Source organism: Canis lupus, chromosome 14 (assembly GCF_048164855.1).
Source record: "Canis lupus baileyi chromosome 14, mCanLup2.hap1, whole genome shotgun sequence".
Taxonomy (NCBI): domain Eukaryota; kingdom Metazoa; phylum Chordata; class Mammalia; order Carnivora; family Canidae; genus Canis; species Canis lupus.
The window spans coordinates 26205236-26224528 of NC_132851.1; the positions used below are offsets into that span (position 1 = coordinate 26205236).

The 19293-nt window shown below is 38.8% G+C and overlaps 2 long non-coding RNA genes across 5 annotated transcripts in view; one reads left to right on the plus strand and one right to left on the minus strand.

Annotated features, from left to right (window-relative positions):
* Positions 1-230: 230 nt before the first annotated feature.
* Positions 231-9877, minus strand: LOC140603400 (uncharacterized). Of its 3 annotated transcripts, XR_012006377.1 has the most exons (5): positions 9770-9860; positions 5653-5792; positions 4439-4493; positions 2896-3096; positions 231-1178 (listed from the first exon to the last, which is right to left on the minus strand). It is a non-coding gene; the product is annotated as an uncharacterized lncRNA (long non-coding RNA). The 3 variants fall into 3 exon arrangements; XR_012006376.1 differs by lacking the exon at positions 2896-3096 and having other exon boundaries at positions 232-1178; XR_012006375.1 differs by lacking the exons at positions 2896-3096; positions 5653-5792 and having other exon boundaries at positions 233-1178; positions 9770-9877.
* A 54-nt stretch (positions 9878-9931) lies between these two features.
* The window catches only part of LOC140603401 (uncharacterized), a 79322-nt gene continuing 69960 nt past the window's right edge, over positions 9932-19293 (plus strand). For both annotated transcript variants that reach the window (XR_012006379.1, XR_012006378.1), the window contains exons 1-3: positions 9932-10190; positions 10742-10830; positions 11370-11458. This is a non-coding gene — a long non-coding RNA (uncharacterized lncRNA). The remainder of the gene's footprint in view (positions 10191-10741; positions 10831-11369; positions 11459-19293) is intronic.

Below are 19293 nucleotides of genomic sequence, written 5' to 3' on the forward strand. Positions count from 1 at the left end.
GAAGGTGTGCTGCCACATTTGGAGATCACTATTTCAGAGGCTACAGATCAATCTTCTCAATATCTATGGAGACTTAATGTCTTGGCAGGAGTCTCAAACCTTTGTTTTGCCCTTGTTTACTACTAAGCCTGTATCCCATGCTGCTAGGTGTTGAAAGCTGGCATCCCCAAAATATTACAGTAAGGGAGATCACTACCTTGGTAAATCTTTTTTTTTTTAATTTTTTTTTAATTTATTTATGATAGGCACACAGTGAGAGAGAGAGAGGCAGAGACACAGGCAGAGGGAGAAGCAGGCTCCATGCACCGGGAGCCCGATGTGGGATTCGATCCCGGGTCTCCAGGATCGCGCCCTGGGCCAAAGGCAGGCGCCAAACCGCTGTGCCACCCAGGGATCCCCCCTACCTTGGTAAATCTTAATAGATTTATTGGAAATGAGAAGGCACAGGAAGTAATTTATGGGGTTAGGTTTATACTGGGTCATTTGATGCAGGGGCATTATTGGGTTGGACAGATAGGTACAGAATAATTAAAGATGAGTGACTAGAGCTAGGTGGGGTTGGTAGTTTTAAAGTAAATCTTAAAGAGACAGTTGTTTGATGTTATTTATTGCACCAAGAATGGGTCTTTACTCCCCTAAGGCAAAGTGGAATACTCTAACATCAAATTAATGGTCCTCAGGAAGTTCTTTATTTTAGCTTTCTGAGGCTGTTGTAATAAACTGGGTGACTTGACACAATATAAATTTATTCTCTCACGGTTCTGGGGGCCACAAGTCTAAATCCTAGCAGCTGTTGGGGACACCACTCTATCCAGAGGACTGAAGGGAGAATCAGCTTCTGGGGCTACTGGCATTCCTTAGCTTGTGTTCCATCTTCCTCTGCTATGTGTGGTTCACCACATCGCCTGCTCCTCTATGAGTGTGTCTCTCTCAAAATACTCTTTGCCTCGCTCCTGGAAGTGTACATGTGATTGCACTTAGGTCCCTCCAGATAATCCTGGATAAACTCCTCCTCTCAAAATCCTTAATTCAAATACATATTTTGCCATTTAAGGTAATATCCATTCTTTTGCCATATAAGACAATATTCATAGGTTCCAGAGATTTGACATGGATGTCTTTTAGTTGGTGTATTGGATCCTCCAAATTCATGTCCAGCTGGAACTTCAGAATGTGACCTAATTTGGAAACAAGGTTTTTGCAGATGTAATTAGTTAAGATGAGGTCATACTGGCTTAGGGAGGACCCTAAAGACGGGTCATACTGGCTTAGGGAGAACCCTAAGAAGAGAAACCAAGACACAGATGTAGACAAGGAAGACAGAACACCTTATGGTGATGGAGGCTAAGACTGGAATAATGTGTCTATAAGCCAAGGGATGCCAAGGATAGTTGGAACCACCAGAAACTAAAGCTTCTTTAGAGGCTTGAAGAACAAATGGCCCTGCTGACATCTTAATTTTGGACTTCTAGCTTCTAAAACTATAGGAGAATACATCTCTCATTCTTGTGGGTTTTGTTTTTGAACCACTCAGTTTGTGGTAATTGGTTACAGCAGCCCTAGAACCTAATATAGTAGGCCCTTTCTCAGCCTACTACCTTCCCAAAAAATAGTTTCATCTTCTTGGGCAAGAGTTAATGCAAAAATCAAGTCATGTTAATAGACTTGATTTTTTTTTGAAGATTTTATTTATGAGAGAGAGAAAGAGAGAGAGCAGGGGGAGGAGCAGAAGGAGAGGGACAAGCCGACTCTGTGCTGAGTGCAGAGCCTGACTCAGGGATCGATATCAGGACCCTGAAATCATGACCCAAGCTGAAACCAAGAGTCAGACGCCTAACCAACTGAGCCACCCAGGCTCCCCAGTAGACCCTTGATTTTTTATTTTATTTTATTATTTTTTAAATTCTTTTTATTGGAGTTCAATTTGCCAACATATAGCATAACACCCTTGATTTTTAATTGGCATCTGTATGTCTGGTTCCATTCTCACTAGCCTCACTCAGACACCTCTACCTCATGAAGACTATTCTTAGCCCCACTCACCAGATCCAGCCTTTTCAGATTATGAGTCAGGATGACTTGAATTATAATGTGTTTGGTCCATAACCCCTTGGCCCTCCTGAATTCACCTGGTGCTCTGGTTGGCAGTGCCTGGCCTGCCGATAGCTTGCCACCTGCAGACCCTTCATCTCTGTTCTCATCTGCTGGCTTCTGTGACATTTCAGAGCTTGTTCCAACACAAGTATCAGTGACTTGGAAATATCTTGTGGGAATAATTTTCAATTAAGGGAGAAGAGGAGTCAGTGGGTCAATGGCCCAATCTCTTTGTCCCCTAGTGGGTTGATTCCTAAATGTATTCAATACATTTTCTCAGATTTTTGGCTTTTCTCTATTCCCTTTTTTACTCTCCTACTTCCTCTTTTATGTTTCTTGTTAACACCTTCCAAGTAAACTACCCACCCCAAGTCCCCGTCACAGGGTCTCTATTTGAGGGAGCCCTGAAAGGAACTCGCAGCATTGAACTCTGCTGGGCCCATTCCTCGTTGTCTCCTTGGCCTCTCTTCCTTCCTCTCAGAGACATGAGCTGCTGTTGCAGTATCCACTGGTGACCTGGCCTGTCTCTTCAGGTGCCCAGGTTCCTCCACAACATTTTACATTTTTGCGGAATAGGAGGCAACAAATTAAAAGAGAGTCAGCTTCTAGATCACGAAGCCTACACACCATTTCCCCTTTCTCTTCAGTAGGAGCCAGTAAAGCAGGAAATTAAAGAGACTCTCTAATTGGATGACATTTCCAGTCTCTTGGCCACACTATAGTTTGTGTAATCATGCTCCTAGTGGCTCTTGAGAAGTCCTATTTTTCAATATGCTCCCATAATTTTTTTTCCACATTTACCTTAAAGTGGAACACCACCACCGCCTTAAAGCTGGGTTGGAGAACGTGACAATATTGGAGTTATTCCACTCCCCTTTCCAAATCCACTGTTCATCCTTCTTCCTCTGATCTTTGCCCCCAAAGCTTGAACACCTGGTTGCATTACCCAGGATCAAAGCTGGTTTTCTTTTTCTTTCTCCTTTCTAGCCCTTAAGAAAGAAGCTACGTCCAGAAAAGATTAGCAAACATTGAAAATAAGTATACATCTCATCTCTTGACTTAGATAAGGGCATGATTTTATATGTGTGTGTGCATTTATTTGATTTTCTTTTATCAGCAATTATTTAGAGTTGATTTTGACACCTTTTCCTTATCCAACCTAAAGTCAACATTCTCAAGCTATATGTTCACCTTGGCCCATTTTCCTCCTAGTTGGGAACTTTCCCTTATTAGGCTGGTACAAATACTTGGGAAAGCATGCCATCCCAACCAGCATGAAGGAGCCCCATGGAATATGGGCATATGCTTTTCCATTCATTGTGGAGGTTCAAGTGTGTGTCTGTAAGACCAGTCTGCTGGACATAACTTATACCCCAAGCCCTATGTCTCCATAAATAACTCCTGGCAGTTTCATTACAGCCTGGGGTACCCCGGCTAACATTGGCAGCTAACTTAATGCCAATCAATCTTTCTAATGCCTTTCATGGTTTGGTTTCATTAGGAGCTAAAGCCATCACTCACCCCGTGTCTGCTTGGCCACCATGTTGATTTGTGTCTCCCTATTGTGTGAACAAATATGCATCCCAGAAGACCTGAGATTTCCTCAGGAACAGAGTACTGCTGAGTGCTCCCTATTTATTGCTTAGTATAAGAATATATATTACCTTTTATTACATGGCCATTAGAGAGTATAAAATCTGGGGAGAGATTTCCATTGGAGTGTAGTAAGCATAATTATAAATTTGGGGACAATGTGAAATATGTCCTTGCTAGAATATTCACTGAGTTATCAAATGAGTTGCTTCTGGTGACACCAATTAATTCATAGTCCACGTGAGACCATTTGGCTCCCCTTCCCCCTTATTTCTGCTTTTCAAGTTTTGTTTAGCTCTTTTTTTATGCCCTTTTATTTAGCCAAGAATCGACCAATATGAATGAAAAAGAGAATACTCCTAGCTCTCCAGTAAAACCCCAGCAAAACCAGTGTCCCTTTGTCATTTTTGTGTAGAATTTGAGGTGAATATTCAGGTCCTGAGGGATAGAAGAGAGAGGGATAAAATAAAATAAAATAAAATAAAATAAAATAAATAAAAATAAAATAAAATAAAAAATAAAATAAAATAAAATAAAAGCTCTCTGACAGAGAGACCAGGAAGCACATTATCCAGCTCAGCACAATTACCTGCAACATGGTCACCTCAGCCCGTGCCCACCCCCACCCCACACCATTCCCTCATTAAAACTGGGGACGAGAAAAATCTGTACTTAAGCTAAAGCTTCAACCACACAGTTTTTGATTACATAGCTAGCATTTGCTCAGTGGATCCTAATGGTTCATACTAACCTTGGCAGTGTCTCAGTGGCCATATTTTCACAGTTGAGTGATTCTTGAATAATTTCTGCAACAAATTAGGCATAAAAAGCTTTTACTCTACCCTCACTCATATATATATATATATATATATATATATATATATATATATATATAGAGAGAGAGAGAGAGAGAGAGAGAGAGAGAGAGACTCTACATTATCCCTAATCCTCTCTGGGATTTTTTTTTATCATCCTGACCACAGGAGAGGCCACTCAGCTTTTATACCTACAACTGTGTGTTCACAGCACACTTCAATGGGTGGACTGACACGGACTTACAATAGATGGTGGATGGAACTTATCTCACCAGCTATGTACCTTTCACCCAGCTTCTTCCTTAGCTTGTGTCAGCAATAAACTCACCCTTACCTGTCAGTTCCAGCCCTTCCAGACACAACCTCCCACCCCACCCCCCACCGCCGCCACCCACGTCCTCCCACAGCCTGCTTGGTTCATTGCTACCCCTTCTAATCCCATCCTCCATCCATCATACACATAAAGCTTGATGTACGTAGTCTGCACTCTCTGTGACAAAACAAAACAAATACCAATAAACAGGAAAACCCTTTTCCAATCCCTCTGCTTTATGAACCAATGATTTGTGACTGTATGTGTGTGTGTGTGTGTGAGAGAGAGAGAGAGAGAGAGCACCTTAGGATGATGGTGGAGAAATAAAATCAGAGTCTGTAGTAAGGGAGCATAGCTTGAAATACCATATTCAGCATTGTGACTTTACATGTAGAAGACAGGAAGAAAGCACCTTGTTTTATTATCTAGATTATGTAATGTAAAAAGATTTGGCAAAACTTGGAGAAGACTTCTTGAAAATATCTTCTGTTTTATGGAATAAATCATACAGTGTAAATATAACTTGAACAAAAGCTGGAGGAGAAGGAAAAGTAGTTACCTGCCGTTACATGAGAGGAGGGGCCAGGCCACACTTCTCTGAAGAGGGAATCAACTTTATGAGAGTTATAGGAATTTTGTTTGCCTATTTCACTAATAAGTTCTGCTAAGTTAGTGGCCACCTTTCTATCATAGCCTATGTGTACTGGAGTCCTGGTAACTTTTATTCACAAAGCAGTTTGGTGCTAAAGGCAGGAATACAGAAAAGGTGGCAGGTGGGCCACTGGGGCAGTTTTCTGATTTATGGCTTCAGGGTGTGGCAGTGTTTCTGTCACATACTTAGAGGTGAGAAAATGCCAAATGTATGTCTTTTTTCCTTTAAGATTTCTTCCCATGGTTGAAATTAAAGTATCCCTGGGACTGCAGTTATTTTAGACAAGACTTCATCACTGTCACCTCAGAGTTGGCTGGGTTCCTTCCTAAGAACAGAAGCATGTGGACAGAACGAGTAAAGGGTATTAGGACAGTGAGCACCTGAAAGAAAGAAGGGAGTTATGCAGATTGATTTTTAACTCCTTTTACCCACACCCTTTGCCATATAACTTAGTAGTTCTTCCCTTAAAAGAGATGAAGTCAGGGGTGCCTGGGTGGTTCAGTTGGTTAAGCATCCGACTCTTGATTTTGCCTCAGGTGTTGATCTTAGGGTAGTGAGATCAAGCTCTATATCCAGTTCCATGCTCAGCAGGGAGTCTGCCAGAGATTCTCTCCCTCTGTCTCCCCCATGAGTAAGTACACTCTCTCTCTCACTCTCTCTCTCATAAATAAATAAAAAACATAGGAAAAAAGTGATGAAGTCAAGGGAAAAATCTTCATGATGCTGAATGTGGCAATGATCCCTTAGACATAACACCAAAAGGATAAGCCACAAAACAAAAAACAGATAAATTAGATTTTTATCAAGACTAAAACTTTTGTGCATCAAAGAATGGTATCATCTAAGTGAAAAGGCAACCCATGGAATGAGAGAATATATTTTCAAATCACATATCTGATGAAAGATTAATAACTACAATATATAAAGAACTTCTACAACCCCACACACCACCAACAAAAAGACAAATACCTCTATTAAAAGTTAGTGAAGTACTTTAATAGACATTTCTTCAAATTTTATATATATATATATATATGATGAGTAAGTACATGAGAAGATGCTTAAAATTACTAATCATTAGAGAAATGTAAACCAAATCGACAATGAGATACCATTTCATATCCATTAGTATTGCTATTACCAAAAAAACTAAAAAAAATAATGCATGTTGGATGTGGCAAAATTGGAACACTTGCGCATTGCTAGTAGAAATGTTAAATCGTATAGCCACTCTATAAAATGGTGTGACAGTTTCTCAAAAAATTAAGCAGTATTACCATAATACAGCAATTCTTCCTTTAGATAAACATCAAAAAAGTATTGAACTCAGAGACTCAGAGACTCAAGCATAACTTGTGCAGCTGTGCTCATAGCAGCATCATTTACAATTGACAAAAGGTAGAAGCAACCCTAGTGTTAATTGATGGAAGAACAGATAAACAAAATGTGGTATAAACACACAATGGAATGCTAGTCAGCCCTACAAATGAAGGAGATTCTGACATATACTAGAACACTGATGACCCTTGAAGGCCATAAGGTGGGATAAGCCAGCCACAGAACTATGCCCTTAAAAATGTCAATTTTATGTTATATATAGTTTATCAGAAATAAGAAGGTGGAACTGACCATAGAAGAGGAGGAAGTGATAGCGTGCCAAGGTAACCCTAGGCTTCGAGAAGCCTTCTGTGTTTCCACTTGCTCCCTGGAATCTCTGCCCAGGCCATGAGAAGGGCTTCCCCAGGGTAATGAATACCCATTCAGACTGAACCCTAGAATAAGTAGACGCACATGGAGTAGACTTGAGTCCAAACCTCAGCAAGGAACCAGGATCTCTGGGTCCACAGTTTGAAGCAGATGAACCATGCCTACACCCAGCAGCCAACTCTTGGCAATCTGCAATTGACTTAATGAAATAAATGATTATGGCTGAAGCCACTGGTTTTTGGAGTAGTTGTTACACAGCATTATCGTGGAGCCAGAGTTCAGTTACAGGATCATCATCAAGAGCACCTGATTTCCCCTCGCTGCTTGTCCATCATGTACTGATCCTAAGAGATCCTAAATCTGTACATTATATGTTACTCCTCTGGTTTAGCCACTGACTCTGTCAAAACACCACTTAACTTTTTCCACATGGCTCTTCTTTGCACTAAGGATAAGTCCCAGGTTTCCTGATGTGGCTTTTTAGGTCTTAATTGCCTCATGCCTTCCTCTCCAGCTTCACCTCTGGCTGTGTTCCCTCTCACTGTTGCTGCTTGTGTCATCTCCATCTCCATCTCAATCTCTCTGTCTCTGTCTGTCTCTGACCAGACTAGTTCCTGAGGGTCTTGCCAGGTCTTTTACTCAAATGTTACTTCCTTAAAAGGGTCTTGCATGGACCCTCACACCAGCTAAGATGGTGCATACTGTGTGCATTCCCGTCATCCACCCACAGCATTTCTGCATTTACTTTGTAAACTCAATATATTTGCTCTCAACAGGTCTGTCCTGTTCACTCTATTCTCTCAATTTAACTGGTACCAACATAATAAAAATACAATGTACTTTTGTTTAAAATGTAATTGAATGAATTAAAGAATTAAAGGTGCGTCTCTAAGACCACTGTGTTCTCTTGTAAGACTCACTAATGGACTCTGTTAGTAAAACTTTTACCTCAGCCCGTAGAATATTAAGTTGAATGAAAACTTAGAGATCATATAGTCTTAATTCCAAATGAGTAAACTGGGTTCCTTCAAAGATAATTTCATTAGGGTTACTTTTGTGGGTGCACTCTAAACTGGATGGTTCTGAGAGAATTATAAAATGATAAATGTTTCTGCCACTAACCTCTGGGTTTAATAAAAACAGGACATTCATTTTTGAACCTTGCATTTTAACTGAGTCATGCAGGTCCAGGGCCTATAGAAGAGGAAATTTATGGCACTATGAATCTTTATTTGCAGTTCTTAGAGCATGATGTTGACTTCTGATTTAGATATTCCCTGGAAGTGCAGCCCTAAACAAGGGCTTGGAATTTAGAGTTTGATCCCATGACTTTCTGAAATTTGTTTGCCATCACCATCAGACAATAACCTTAAACCACCTTAAAATTTTTAAAAACTCCTGCATAATTGAAAGACACCATGCAAAGTTAAAAGACAAGCCACAGATTGGGAGATTATATTTATAACACACTTAACCAACAAAGGATTAGAGTCCAGAATACATAAATAAATTTTGCAAATTAGTAAGGAAAAGAAGAACAACTAAGTAAAATAATCCACAAAGGTTGTGCACATGGAGTTCATAGAAGAGGAAACAGGAGTGATGAGTAAGCGTATGAAAAATACTTGATCTGGCTAATCATTAGGGGCAACACAGTTAATATGGCAAAGAGCTACCACTCTGCACTGAATGGCAAAAATAAAAATGTATAATTATTCCAAGAGCTGGGATGATGGAGAGAAACTGAAACCTTATACCATGTACTAGGATAAAATAGCTATTGGGCACTATCTGGTAACATTGTACACAAGCATCCCTTTATACCCAGAAAAACTCTTGCATATATTTAGTAGGGGGCATAGATAGGGATACTTATTGCAGTCCCACTTTTCATAGTACAAATTAGGCAAAACCCTAAGTATCTGATACAAATTACTAAATATGGTTATAAATAACTGGTAAAAATCGGTCAGTTTCCAGGTGCAGGACCTTTAAATCCGGTGGAAACAGGAAGGAAAATATCTGAGAATAGGTGGCTTTTGTTTCCACTCATAGGGCACTAAATGATGTCTCATTGTATTAGATGTGTTACACATACCCTCACTAAATAATAAATACCATAATGTATGGTAAAATACATTATAAATTTTCAGGAACAATATACATGTTTAATAGAAGTTTCCCTAAGACCGTAAGCTTGTTAATAAAATTCTAAAATATAAAGGAAAGGACAACCCATCTGATCCTGTTGTGCTCTGCTTAAATCTACTTCCACGATAACCTTTTGCAGGACCTCTTAGCATTGTATGTGAGGCCCAAGTTATCTTCCTAGCTTTCCTCTCACACTTGTTCCCTGGATTCTTTTTCTCCCCTCAGTCTAGGCAGCCTGTCTAGTAACTCCGGTGTGTTTCTCAAGGCTTAGCCTCAAATCACATTGTTTCTTGGAGAAGGCATCCCTCTCTCTATACCAAATTCATAGCGTGGCACATGCAGTCCTGGGACAGCCCTCCTCACATGTGCACATATGGGGGCTGTGTCTTATCCATCTTACAGCTCCTCAGCACCCCCCCCCCCTCCGAAAAGACTGCCACTTACAGTATTAGTTACCTCCCAGCTGGACCATGGGAACCAACATCTTTTCCCATTCAGAGATGGTCCCTTAGCCTCTCATTGGTTTCAAAACAATGGGCCAACAATGGGCCAGTGAAGCTGGCCAGAGCTTTATCTAGGTTGGTCATTCTCATGTTGCCATGGCTACAAGGATTTGGGGACTTTAGGGAGTACATAATTTCAAGAGACAGAAAAGGATGCTGCACCCCATCTGGATATGAACTTCCTTGCAGTGCACATCAACCACCCCTCCCCCAAAGGGATGCTGAAAGCTTTGCCGTCAGCCCCTGTAATCATCTCCATGACCATCCTAGCCTAGTTGGCTGGGCTTCTGCAGGTGCCAGACTTTATTCACCTGAGTCACAGACACTCCTGCAATGATAGCACTCGGAGTCCCTCTTTAGAGGTGAGTAGGGAAGGAAACACTCACGTATGGAGCACCTGCTGAGTGTGTTTATGAATATAAGCTCACTGATCATAACATTCGACAGATGAGGTGACCAAGGTGCAAAGGGGAGGGGCTTGATCAGGATGGCACTCTCAGGAAATGGTGGGAATTCCAGTCTGACTCAGGCTTATGCTTCTCCCATCCCCCCAACCCCACCTTATCTCTGGAGAGACATCTTGTAAAATTCCACTCCAATCACTTGATTAAATCTCCCTGGAAACCACCCTAGACTTTTATGATACAAGGCAAAATGACAAATGACTAAACGGGAATAGAAATCATCCTTTAATCATCTCTGAGGCTATAAGATGCACATAAATGACTTTCCAGGGGGGAGTAACAGTGCTTTGGGAGGGCAGCCTGAATTCTGGCTGAATAATATCAATAACAATAACAATAAAACAGAGAAAGCAGGGACCATGTGGAGAAGGCTGGTGAGGGCTTTGACACAGTCAAAAGTTCACATTCAATGAGGGACATTAATATTTCACATTGAATTCCTTTATTAGCCTAGATACCCGAAGGTCACTTGGAGAGATTTTTCAGGTTACCAGCTTGACAGTCTTTATCTGAGAAGAGGCACTGGAGGCTTCTCAAGGTGAGATGGAACATATCTTCCAGGTTGCCAGATAGGATGGCTAGCTAGGGGTGGCTAGATAATAATTAACAAGCTCATTACCACCTGCCATTTCAGAACTGCTCATCAACCCAGGTCCATTTGATGTTCATTTGCTTCTTGTGAATGCAAAGACGGGTGCATTGAGATTTTCCTGATAGCCCTTCTGACATTATGATACCTGTATGTGCGTGTGTGTGTGTCTATTTGTGTTGCTGTGTGTCCGTGTGTCTGTGTAACTTCGTGTGTAAAATCCTATCTAATCGAGAGCTGCACTGGAAGGGGCTGTGTCTCATTTTTAATAATGTGGAGAGAGGACTAATCAGCTGAACAGTGTGTACAGGGTCCCTTCTAGAATGCAGAACATTGAATATGGTAATGAGGCAGTCAGGAAGCTCAGCATGGGTTCTTTTAATTTTTTTTGTGAGGAAACATAAAATATTCTTTAACAGTGATACCTCTGAAAGTGTTGGATTGGCAAGATACACACATATATGTTTGTATGATTTTGCTCATGGTAGGATATATCCATTCATGGGATATTTGTTGAGAGCTTACAATGAAGCAGGAAAACCTGGAAAGATGACTAGAAGATGGTCGCTAATGAGAGGTAAGAGGGGACACATCAACAAGGGATGAGGTAAGGAAGAAGGAGGACGTACTCAAAGAACAGGTAGGGCACAAGATTTTTCCACAAAAATCTTCTCTGGCACAGAATTATTTATTTGGTGTTAAACCACAGCCTCTGTAATCAAGCACACATAGATTCAAACCTGTCTTGGCTCTTTCCTAATTTATTTTTTGTCCTGAGGTCACCTGTTTAATCTCTTTGTGCATTGTTTTTCTCATCTATAAATGGGAACAGTAGGATTTCCATGGAATAATGTTCTTTTGAGAAGCTATTTGTAAGTCATATAAAGTTCTTGGCACCATGCCTCACCAACAAAAGCAGTTGGTATACATTATTATGATGATAATGATTATGATTGATATTAGAATAAATATCAGAAAGGGAAACAGAACATGAAAGACTCCTAACTCTGGGAAATGAACTAGGGGTGGTGGAAGGGGAGGTGGGCGGGGGTGGAGGTGACTGGGTGGCGGGCACTGAGGTATGTACTTGACGGGATGAGCACTGGGTGTTATTCTGTATATTGACAAATTGAACACCAATAAAAAATAAATTTATTCAAAAAATTAAAAAAATAAAAATCATTCTCAAGTTTGGAAAACAAATTTAAAAAAATATATATTAAGTTGATTTCTATACTGTTGGAATATTCATGGCTTCCAGCATACATTATGCATCTCTGAGACAGTGTATCAGAGCACAGACCTACCCTGACCCCCACAAAAACATCATTGTTTTTGTTTTTTGTTTTTGTCTTCAGATGCAGGTCACACTTTGATAATGCTAGTCTGGGGGCACAGGGAAGCTCTGAATCAGAAGCTAACAAAGAGTTATCCTGAGGGATAGGGAAGCTCTGGATCAGAAGCTAACAAAGAGTTATCCTGAGGGATAGGGAATGCTTATAAATTCTGAGTAATAGGGAACAGAGAGAGGCAGCGTCTATGCCTGGTCATCTTTTCATATGGAGACAGAAGGTTAGAAGTTGGTAGATTTTTGGACCGCCTGTGTTGGGAAATTTGGAAGACCAAAGAGAGTGACCCCTGCCCCTGAGAGAGTGGAGGCTGGCATTCATTGTAGATATGTGTTGGCCTTTGCATACATCAGGAAATCTCAATGCTCTGCCCTTGTCATGTTTCCATCCTCTTTTCTTCCATTCAGACAAGCAATCTGGGCTAGTATTTCAGGAACAGAGGGTCATGGATCCTTTCATTCAGTCATTTGCTCACTTGTTCACTCTGTTTTTCAATACATAGTTCATTCAAAAACTTTTGTGGACAACTTATATGGTGCCAAGTGTAGCATTAGCTCCTGAGGACACAGAAATGAACAATATACAATCCTGGCCCTAAGAGAACACAAAGGCTCTCAGGATGGTGTATGAATTTTAATCTATCTGGGGAAAATCTTCATAAGCACCTATTTCAGCACAATCTGGTGTCTTCTGTAATAAAGGCAAATAAAATATGTGTTGAATGCATAGTCTCTATCATCTCAAGCATTCATCACTGCTGTTCCTTGCTTGGAAAATCTTCATAATCCTGTCTATACTCCAGGATCCTGGTCTTGTCCTCTTCCCTCCACAAAGCCTTCTGACCACTTGAGGTAAGGCTCTTTCCATCTTTGTTTACTATTTGTCATCAGTCCATCTATTGTCCCTATTCTTTTAGGTCCTGAATGTGAACTGCCTTGCATGTGATTTAATTGCTTTACAAGATTAAACTCTGGACAGCAGAAATCACATCTAACTTTGTATCCCTCACAGCACAAAGAGCTTGTAACATATTGTGATGGTTTTGAAATATGTCCATAAATTCTTTGACCCTCTTCCCTTCAAGAGGTGAGGCTTCATTCCCTTCCTCTTGAGTGTAGGCTGCACTATGCAACTTGATTTTACAAAATGGGATAAAGTGCAGGTGATGGTGTGTGATAATCAGAGACTAAGTTATTAAGGGCATTGTGGCTTATTGCTTGTTCTGTTTTGGGTCACTCTGTCAGGGCGGAAGCAGCTGCTACATCAGGACACTCCAGCAGCCTATGGGAGGGCCACAGGTTTAGAAACTGAGGCCTCCAGCCAACCATCAGAACTAATTTTCCAGTCATGAGAAAATTGGAAATAATTCTTCCAGCCCCATTCAAGCTTTCAGATGACAGCAATCCAAACTGATATTGACTGTAAAACCAAAAATAATTCTAAGTCAGACCACTCCGCTAAGTCATTCTTGGATTCTTGACCATGAGAAACTCTTGAGATAATAAATGCTTGCTATTTTAAGCTACTAAATATTGGCATAATTTGCTCCATCAGAGTAGATTGCTAATATTCAATACACATGTATACTTACCCTATGAAAGAAAGACTCTCTCAGTGCTCTACCTTGTCATGTTTCCATCCTCTTTCCTTCCACCCAGACAAGTAGTCTGGGCTGGTATTTTAGTAGTAGAGGGTTCATGCATCCCTTCATTCAGTCATTTGCTTACAACAGTTCATTCAAAAACTTTTGTGGGCAATTACCTTGTGCCAAGTTCAACTATTAGTGACATTCATGTTCCTGAATCCTGTGGATACTATTTAGTCTCTGTTTTCCTTGTAATCACAGAAATATGGAACACAGAAATTGAATATGTCTTTTAAAGTTGTTTAAAAATATTTCTGTGTAAAAGATAGGTTTCATAAACCCATTCTTCTTCTTCACCACACTCCTTCCTCTGGGGTAATTATGATCTTTTTGCAACTTGCTTTTCTATGAGTGCAACATTATGATATTTAGATTTATCTATGTTGACACATGTAGCACAGAACATCCACATTAACTGTTGTCTAGTGCCCATTATACAACTATACAATAATTTATTAATAAGTTCCCCTTTGGGAGCATTTGGCCGGTTTCCACTTTTTCACCTCTATTAACCACACTACATTGCCATTCTTGTAGATGAATTCTTAACTCTCTATATAAGATTTCTCTAGGGTGTATATTCATCTTTAACCTTCTAGATATAACCAAAATATTCTCAAATTGATTGTCCTAATTTATGCTTCCATCCAACGTACATGGAAAGGTTCCATTTCTCCACATCCTCACCAACATTTTATATTACAAGGTTTGCTTTCCTTCCTTTTCTCTTCTTTCCCTTCTTCTTTTATTTGAATCTGCAGTTGTAGTTTTTATTTAATCATTCATTTTGTGTCCCTTGGCCACTTATGTTTCTTTATCTGACTTATTTATTTATAAATTTTGCCCACTTTTGTATTTGGTCATTTGCATTTTTGGATTGATGGATAAGAATTATTTACATAATTTGTATACTAATATTTTCCCAAAAGCTTGTTTGAGATTTGGTTTTCTAAAATTGTGTTATCTTTTATTAAATGGAAATTTAAATTGTTAATATAGGCGAATACAAAATCCCTTAGGGTTTAGACATTTTGTGACCAGGTCCAGAAATTATATACTCCTTGGCATGAAAAAATTGTTATACATTTTAGTATACATAAATTTTACTTTTTCAAATTTTATTACCTTTTTAGTTTTTTTCCCATCTTTATTGAGATATAATTGATATATAACATTGGGTAAGTTTAAGGTATAGAGTGTATTGATTTGATATTTCACATTTAGATTTTTATTCCGTATGTAATCTTTTGGAATAAGGTGGATGTAGAGATCTCATTTTTTTAAAGTAGATAACTCATTTCTCCACTAGTGTGTATTGTATACTCCATTCTTTCCTCACTTGTTCATCATATTTAAGTGTCAAATAGTCATGGATCTGTTTCTGAATTCTCTATTTTTCTCTGTTGGTCATTTTTACCTATTATTAAACAACTACTATGCTGTTCTAATTGTTATGGTGTCTCATAAATTTTGATATAAATCATGTTTGTCATGTGTATTCTTAACAGTTTCCTATTACAAATAAGTGCTAGGAAGTTTCCAAAGTTTGTGAATAGCTTTCATGATCTTGATTGGAAATGAATCTAGTCTATAGATCAGTTTGGGAAGGACTGACATATACCTATGTGGGTTCCTCCAATACATATGTTTTTTTTTTCCAATACATATGGTTATCACGAATTTATTTAGTTGTTTTTAAATGTACTTAAAAAGTTCTATAAATTTTTCCTTAAAGATCATGCAGATCCTATATTATAAATGGCTAAGTATATTTTAAACTTTCAGTTTCAGATGTAACAATTGTATAACATCATAATTTATTATTACATCAATGTTTTCAACATTGATGAGCTACCTTATTAGTTCCAAAGAATTATTTGAAATATTCTGAGATTTTCTACCTAGATTATCTTATTCTCTGCTAAAAGTAGCAGTTTTAGTTCTTCCTTTTGATCTTTATACTTTTTTTCTTGTTTTATTGCATTGGCTAGAATCTCCTGTGTAGTGCTGAATGGAAGTGACATATGGTGATTTGCCTTCTTCTTGACACATTCCTAATGTTTAGCCATGTAGGATGGTGCATTCTACAGGCTTACAGTAGATATCCTGAACCTTATTGCCCTTCATAAAATTTTACTATATAATTACTTTTATAATTATTTAATGTAATTGTATAATGCCTCCCTCTTCAGAATCTAACAGATTACTAATTTTGTAGCTGGCACATTAAAAATATTAAGCAGATTACTACTGAATAAACAAATGAGTGCAACTAACGTGGTCTCTCTACATCTCCACCGAAGTTCAGATAAAGTTATTCCCCAATCTTATCCCCTGCCTTTAGCTATGGCATTTAATTTCATAGTGGGAAGGGACCTTAGGTATTGTCTCCACTAAACTCCTCCTGTTCCAGATTAGGAACCTGTGAATCAGAAAATTTAAGTGACTAGCTCAAGGTAACTCAGACTGAGGGTTTCAGGATGACTTGTGGCTCTTTTTGAGACGGTCCCTACCCACGTGAATAATCTCATTTGTTTGATATTCTGTCTTATGTTTCTATTGAACTACTTCAGGATGCCATGTTTTCTCTGGGTCTTTATGCTTGCTTTATACTCCATCTGGGGCAATTTTTCCTTCCAAACTACTCACCTGCTTTCACCCATTTCCTTTTGATTTGTCAGGTCTTACTATGAATACCACTTCATCTCAGACATCTGCTATGACATGCTCACACTCAGTATGTTCATATTCATAAAACCTGTACTTCTCCTCTCATAGCACTTATTAAGCTTTAAGTTAATACTTTAAAAATGAACGACCAACACACTGGACTTAAAAATTTTGTGTGGACATTGGTCTTAAGTCTCCTTTTTGGTGGGATCTTTGTCTGGTTTTGGGATCAAGGTAATGTTGGCCTCATAGGATGAATTTAGAAGTTTTCCTTCCATTTCTATTTTTTGAAACAGCTTCTGAAGAATAGGTATTAATTCTTCTTTAAATGTTTCATACAATCCCACTGGGAGGCCATCTGGCCCTGAACTCTTGTTTTGGGGAAATTTTTGATGGCTGCTTCAGTTTCTTTGCTGGTTATGGGTCTGTTAAGGTTTTCTCACTATTCACAGATAACATGATACTCTGCAGAAAACCCAAAAGACTCCACCCAAAAATTGCTAGAATTAATACAGGAATTCAGTAAAGTCACAGGATATTAAAATCAATATACAGAATTCAATTGCATTTCTATACACTAACAATGAGGCAGAAGAAAGAGAAATCAAGTAATTGATCCCATTTACAGTTGTACCAAAACCCATAAAATACCTAGGAATAAACCTAATGAAAGAGGCAAATGATCTGTACTCTGAAAACTATAGAACACTTATGAGAGAAATTGAAGAAGACACAAAAAAATGGAAAACCTTCCATACTCAGAGATTGAAAGAACAAATACTGTTAAAATGTCTTTGCTACCCAAAGCAATCTACACATTCAATGTAATCCCTATCAGAATACCATCAGCATTTTTCCTAGAGCTGAAACAATCTTAAAATTTATATGGAGTCAGAAAAGACCCCAAATAGCCTAAGTAATGTTGAAAACAAAAACCAAAGCTGAGGGCATCACAAATGACTGACTTCAAGATATATTACAAAGCTGAGATCATCAAGACATTATGGTACTGGCACAAGAACAAACATAGATCAATGGAACAGAATAGAGAACCCAGAAATGGACCCTCAACTTTATGGTCAACTCATCTTCAACAAAGCAGGAAAGAGTATCCAATGGAAAAAAAGAAAATCTCTTCAACAAATGGTGTTGGGAAAATTGGACAACCACATACAGAAGAATGAAACTAGACTATTTTCTTACACCACACACAAAAATAAACTTCAAATGTATAAACAACCTAAATATGAGAGAGGAATTCATCACAATCCTAGAGGAGAATACAGGTAGCAACCTCTTTGACCTTGGCCACAGCAACTTTTTACTAGACATGTCTCCAAAGGCAAGAAAAACAAAAGCAAAAATGGAGTTCATCAAGATAAAAAGCTTCTACACAGCAAAGGAAACAGTCAACAAAACTAAAAGGCAACATACAGAATGGGAGAAGATATTTGCAAATGACATATAAGATAAAGAGCTAGTATCCAAAATCTATAAAGAACTTATCAAGCTCAACACCTCCAAAAAACCCACTCAAGAAATGGGCATAAGACATGAACAGACATTTCTCCAAAAAAGACACATAAATCATCAACAGACACATGAAAGAATGCCCCACATCACTCAGCATCAGGGAAATACAAATCAAAACTACACTGGGATACCACCTCACACCAGTTACAATAGTTAATGAACAACTCAGAAAGTAAGAGATGTTGGTAAGGATGCAGAGAAAAGAAAACCCTCTTACACTGTTGGTGGGAATGCAAACTGGTGGAGCCACTCAGAAAACAGTATGGACATTCCTCAAAAAGTTAAAAATAAAGCTACCCCGTGACTCAACAATTGCACTACCAGATATCCAAAGGATACAAGCATAGGGATTCCAAGGGGTACATGTACCCCAATGTTTACAACAGCAATGTCCATAATAGCCAAAATGGAAAGAACCCAGATGCCCTTTGACAGATGAATAGATAAAGAAGATGTGATATATATACAATGGAATATTATTCAGCCATCAAAAATAATGAAATCTTGCCATTTGCAATGACATGGATGGAACTAGAGGGTATTATGCTAAGAGAAATAAGTCAGAGAAAGACAAATGCCATATGATTTCACTCCTATGTGGAGCTTAAGAAACAAAGCAGATGAATATAGGGGAAAATAAGGAAAAAATCAAATAAGGTGAAAATTGAGAGAGAGGCAAACCAAAAGAGATGCTGAACTCTAGGGAACAAACAGGGTTGCTGGAGGGGAGGTTGGTGGAGGGAAGTGATAACTGGGTGATAGGCATTAACGAGGGCACTTGAATTAATGAGCACTGGGTGTTATATGCAACTCATATGCATCACTGAATCCTACCTCTGAAACTAAATTTTTAAAAATTCAAAAATTTTTGTATGGAAAGTTGCCACAGCAGTATTGCTCAGACTTTTTTTTTTTTTCCCCAGGACCTAGCCCAGTATTCAGCGCTTAATAAATAGGCTGGCAATGAATATACTTTCAATCAGTAAATTTGTATCTTTCTCCTTATAAGCATAAAATGTCTCTGCTTCCATTAGACTGGTAACTATTCAAAAATCTGGTTGGAGATAAAGGTGGGCCTTGCTTGGTATGGTAAATGTGTTTCTGAAGAAGTAAATTAAATTACTTTTAAATGTTCTAAAAGAGATTGCTATTTAAAGGATCCATTTAGTAGAAGAGCCATTCATTTTCATGAAGCAAAGAATGTGATTATAAAAG